The sequence below is a fragment of the Garra rufa genome, chromosome 1 (assembly GCF_049309525.1).
Source record: "Garra rufa chromosome 1, GarRuf1.0, whole genome shotgun sequence".
Taxonomy (NCBI): domain Eukaryota; kingdom Metazoa; phylum Chordata; class Actinopteri; order Cypriniformes; family Cyprinidae; genus Garra; species Garra rufa.
The window spans coordinates 2688008-2694007 of NC_133361.1; the positions used below are offsets into that span (position 1 = coordinate 2688008).

General features: G+C 35.2%; 1 protein-coding gene and 1 pseudogene across 1 annotated transcript in view; one reads left to right on the top strand and one right to left on the bottom strand.

Annotated features, from left to right (window-relative positions):
• The window catches only part of LOC141343073 (uncharacterized), a 509078-nt gene that overhangs the window by 329712 nt on the left and 173366 nt on the right, over window positions 1-6000 (top strand). The gene's annotated exons all lie outside the window — the stretch shown is intronic.
• Window positions 3823-5586, bottom strand: LOC141327550 (uncharacterized; annotated as a pseudogene).

The following is a 6000-nucleotide window of genomic DNA, read 5'->3' on the forward strand; positions in this document are numbered from 1 at the left end:
TATTCAAAATCAGTATAACGCAAAGAGTGCAACGTTTTCCGCCAAAAAGCCGCATGATTGCAAATTTGATATTGGTTTTATATACAACAGCTCAATAAACAAGAAGTTAATATTAAAGGACTTGCATTTTAGAGACAATAATGCCTGTTTTTACTCCATTTCGCCAACAAAAATCTTTCCAAACACAGCCAGGGCACTGGTTTGCGTCTCTGTGCAATATGACGGTGTTTGATTCTTGAATGAATCAACCGTTTAAATGATTCGGTTCAATCGCAATGACTCACTTATAAACATGGACTTACTGACACCTACTGGCGGTTTTAATTTCACGTTTAACATAATTCCAAATATCAGCATTCAACATTTTGTTTAAAATATCAAAATATTATTTTGCATGTGTAACTGCAGGTTTAATGCATTCATGTCTCTTTGAGCTGAATTAATCATGTGTAAAAACATCTCGTTGTCACTTCAGATGCTACAGAAGTCCATAAGATACATACCAGCATAATAACACACTCAGCAAGACATCGTCTAATGATCATTTTTGATTATATCCCAGAAAATATTAAGATATATTTTTTATCAATACTACACATCCCTATCTCACAGTTACCCAAATTTACTATTTATTAAGCTAAATTATTTTTATCTTACTATAATGATTATATACAATTTATGAGACACAAGGAATATGTTTCTGCTATAACTTTTTTTTTCCCATTAGTGTAACCCACCATTGCCAGGTCTGAGCTCAAGAGGCACCGTTTGGTATAGAAAAGGAACCATTACGAATTTCACAGTGAGTATTTATCTTTAGTGAATCTTTGTTTCATATTATTGCCAAATACTATTAGCTCTTAGATGTAATTTGTGAGGAGTCGGATGTAGACTGCTAATTCTAATGTTGACTTAGTATTGACATTGCTATTTTATACTTTGTTTTTGCAGAATACCAAGCCATTGGAGAACCACACAACTGCAAAGAAAATGGAACTTCTTGAAATGGTAAGCAGTGGCACATGTCAAATGTGCTGAATGTTAGGTCAACTGGAACTGGGAACACTTCCCATAACACCTGATGTGCTTGTTTCTTTGTAAGAAGAATGGCCTCTACATTAATATTAGTCTGTTTGTTCTTATTTATTCCGAGGTCACAGTAGCCGCCAGATCCAGTCTGTACCCAGCCCAGATGGTGGATCAACACCTAGAGACAAGCTCTACAGCCCTGAATGTCAGCAGAGACCAAATCAACTAGATGAGCCCCAGAGACGGATCATCAGTAAATAACTCCTCACCTAGACGGCCGTTGGCGCAAGACCATGGGAACCAGATGAGACCTTTGCAAATCTGAGTTGGCTGCAACAAGAAACTTTGGCACTATTGACACGATTGTCTAATTTAATACTGTAAAGTTGCTTTGACACAACCCGTATTGTTAAAAGCCCTGAATAACCAAATGCGACCGAATGTCTCCGTTGTCCTGGAAGAGGAGGTGGAGCTTGACAACTTAGAAAATGCATTTATTGTACTCTTTGGATTATTGTATGCACTCATCGTGAGTACAGCAAGGACTTAAAGGGATTGGTAACCCAAAAATGTAAATTCTGTCATTAATTACTAATGCTCATTTAATTCCAAACGCATAAAAACCTTTGTTTATCTTCAGAAAACAAATTAAGATATAGAATCTAAATTTTGATATAGAAATTAGAAATAAGAATAGAGTTTTACTCATATGGAATGACATGAGGGTAATTGATGACAGAATTTTACTGTAAACACTGGTTGAAGTAATCTCCCCAGTACTTAAATTTGATGGTGTTTTTGACATTTTTAATATATGAATGTATTTTACGTTTAATGTTTAAGTAGGTAAGATGCAGTTTCATGAGCTCAGAATACCTTTTGTGAGAATGGTAATATTCAGTGGTAATACACTGAACATTGGTTGAAGTAATCTCAGATAAATTATTACATTTTATACTGTAGAAAATTTACTGTGTATTTATAATTTTAAAGTATTTTCACATTATGTTGGAGATTTCATTAAAAAATGATTAAAATGTGGCAATGTATCATTTAATTTTCTTTTCTTTTGGTATAACAGGGAATAAACAATTCAGTAAGGTTGCTTTAGCAATATACATTTACCAATATACACTTTTGAATGAGGTAAAACAAAAAATGTATGCTACCACAGTTTAAAATATTTAATTGGGCCAATAACATAGTTTGGTAGACTTATTTGTTTTTCAATTGGCTCAATATATTATTTCTCATTGAGCCAATGTTAACAGACTGTTGCCACAATTGATAAAATTCAATTAGCAGAATATCCAATTGGGCCAATTGAAAAGTTTAGATGTGATCAGTCACTAAAAAATTTTGAGTTTGGGAGGTCTTAAATTTTTTACAGTGCATGGCCTCATGAACTGCCTGATCGGCACTGGCTTCAAAAACTCTGTGATCTGCCAGGGCTCCCTCCCCGGTAGTATTGTTAAGGCACGAGACGCGCCTATCGGGAGGGGGGAGTAATGTTACATGTATCCTTGTGTTTCCGGTCTTTGTCATTGTTTTCATTTGGTGTCTCCCTTTTTCTTCCCCTGTCATTCTGTGATAGTTGGTTTGCCGTCATTAACGTCTCCACCTGTCTGTCATTAGTTTCACCTTTTATAAGTCATTTGCCCTTCTGTGTCTTTCTGTCAACTTGAAGTTATGTTATTTGAGTTTACCTGGATTCCCTGTTTTTCACAAATAAACACGTTTTTGGATCTATGTCCGACTCTTCAAGTTTTTTACTCTGGCTCCTCTACAACCGGTAATCATAACACCGGCATTTCAGTAGCCAATAAAACATATCTCTTCTTAACGGACCAATGAAAAGCCTGGTATATTATTTGAACCGAAAAACAAGTTCTGTTTATTTTTTTTAATTTTTTTTCCCGGCACGCTATTGATAAGGTAATCATCACTAGAACTAGGGCTGGGCGATACATTGATTTTATCGATTAACTTGAGTGTGTAGTTTACATCAATTTGTTTGAATGAAAATCGGTTTTCTCTTTAATATCCTCTCTGGGCTCCAGCAGTTCCGAATGGGCTCAGCCCTCCCTCACGCTTTGACCATATTAGAAACACACTAATATGTATATTTGTATTCAGAAAGGCACGGAAGACAAATAATGGGAGCCACTAAAGGGATATGATTAGCTGCTTTAGTTAGCCGGACCTGATCAGCATATTTGTTTGCGCTCAGGGGAGCTACAAAGGTTTCTATGTGTTTTTGCAACGTAGAGTAATGCATCACGGACATATCTCAGGAATCCTTTCATAAACATAGTGTAAAGAGTGTAAATAAGAGATTGATTGCACAGTATAGCGAGCGTTGTTGATTAGCTTTGTGAGATTGCGAACAAAGGTGGGTGACTTTTTAAAATAATTTTTAAGGGAGTTTGAAAAATGAGATATTGATTTAATACAACAGTTAAATAAACAAGAAGTTAATATTAAGTGACTTCCTATTTTATTGTCTGACTATAACACTGTTGCCTGATTTTGCTCTATTTCGTCGTCAAAAGTTGCTAAACAAGTAACATCTGATCCGCTGAGCGTTGAACTTTTTTTTTTTTACGAATCTAGTGAAATGATTCAATTTCCCATTCATAAAAACAGTCTGTTGTTTTATTCTGAGTGAACCAGCTCTAACTAGAACATGTAAATCCATCATCATTATTAATAAATATAATCTCGTTACTTCTCATTGCCACCGAATATTCTCTGTCTCCCAATGTGATACGGCCGAAAAGCAAGACACAGACAGAAGTTCTGTCAACTTTATTGGTTTAATACAAGAGTATATATCGGAATATTAACGGATGTTATGCATCTAACCAAAATATTTATGTGCATCATCAAAAACAATATTGGGTGTATATTGAAATCTCAGAAATAGATCTGGGTGAACAATGGGCTCTTCCTGTTATTCCAACCAACTATACATTAATCAGACAGAAACAAGTGTGACATACACTAAACAGCAGGGAGAGAGGGAAACGACACGACAAGGAGCAGAGAGCGTGACAAATGCTAACAATCAGTTCAAATCACACAATTCAAATCAATCCAAGAGCTTTATTGAGAAATTTAAAACAGAAAGCCCAAAACATAACACTGCGTGGCTTTCTAATATTATTATTATAAAAAAAACATTCAATCGATAATTACTCAAAGCAAAAGTAAATGGATGAGTAGCAAATAAAGATCAGTATATCTTGCATCTGTTTTTTCTAAATGTATCATAACTAGTTCTTAAAAAAACAGGGAAGAAAACAAAAGTGTCCCAGACTCTTCTTGAGCTTCCTTCTTGAGAAGGAAGGATTCAATTTGGAGGAGGTGGGGAGGATGGTGGTGCATTGAAGCGTCAGCAAACATGAGTAAGTACCGATCTTTTAGACCACAAGTGTTGGAATGTGATTGGATAGATAAAAATCGAGTGATGTAACAGTTAAGTCTTCCTGGCAGAACTTAATGCTAGAGCTTTCATTGACTGTGAAAACTTTAGATGATGTTTCTTTGTCATGGCTCTTGATTGATCCAGATGATATTTTATTGCTTGATTCATTTTTGTGTGCAGCATCAGATCTGAAGATGATCTACTCACTGTGAATGTTTTTTGTGTGTCTGCGTAGAGAAGATAAATGTCTGAAACAGATCCCACATTCAGTGCAGTGATACGGTTTCTCTCCAGTGTGGATCCTCTCATGTGTTTTCAGGACTCCTGACTGTATGAATCTCTGGTTGCAGTGTGAACACTTGTAAGGTTTCTCTCCAGTGTGAATGATCATGTGTGCGTTAAGTTGTACTTTTTGTGCAAAACTCTTCCCGCATTGATCACATGTATAAGGTTTCTCTCCAGTGTGGATTCTCTCATGTGTTTTCAGATGTCCTGATCGTCTGAATCTCTTCCCGCATTGATCACATGTGTACGGTTTTTCTCCAGTGTGAATCCTCTGGTGCCGTTTCAGGTGTTCAGCTGTAGTAAAAGTCTTTTCACACTCAAAGCACATGTAATCTTTCACACCAGTGTGTATTTTCTGATGTACTTTCAAATGTTGTAGAAATGAAAAACTCTTTCCACACAAATGACATGAATGTGGCTTCTCCTTTGCATGAACTTACAACGTACAGTTTCTCTCTAGTGTGGATGTTCATGTGCTTCTTAAGGCTTGATGACCGTGAGAAACTCTTCCCACACTGATCACAAGTGAACGGTTTCTCTCCAGTGTGAATCCTCATGTGATGATTAAGGCTTTTTTTGTTTGTGAAGCTCTTTCCACACTGAGTGCAGGTGACAGATTTCTTGGCTCTGCTTTTCTTTAAATCTTTGGGTTTGGTTTGAGAGCGACTCATTTTGAATATGTTTTTTTTCTCATCCGCTTCACTCAATTCTTTATTCTCCTCATTTTCATCAATAAACTCTGAAATAAAAATAAAAGCATTTTATTTTCAGAAACTCGTTAAAAAAAAATAAAAGAGGGAACCGTGAACTTGATGTAACAGCAGAAAGTAGGAAATTGCCATACAAAAGTTTGATCTTCAAATTAGACGATCTTCAAATTAAAATAAGTTTAATCAACTACACAATTATCTAACATACTTTTTGTATTATTGACTCACTATGTTCCTATTTAATACTGTAAATCTGCTAATTGACACAATCTGTATTGTTAAAGTCGCTATAGGCAAGATAAGTTTATTTATAAAGCACATTTCATACACAATGGTAATTCAAAGTGCTGTACATGAAAGGAATTAAAATCATAATATCATGAACATTAATAATGATAATCATAAAAATAAAAACAAAGAATTTAAAAACATTTAAGAGGATTTAAAAACTAATTAACACAGTAAAAATTATTATACATAAAATAATGCAATCTGTTCGGACGAAGCACAGTGCTCATTCAATAAAAGCACAACACAGCTGAGTTTTCA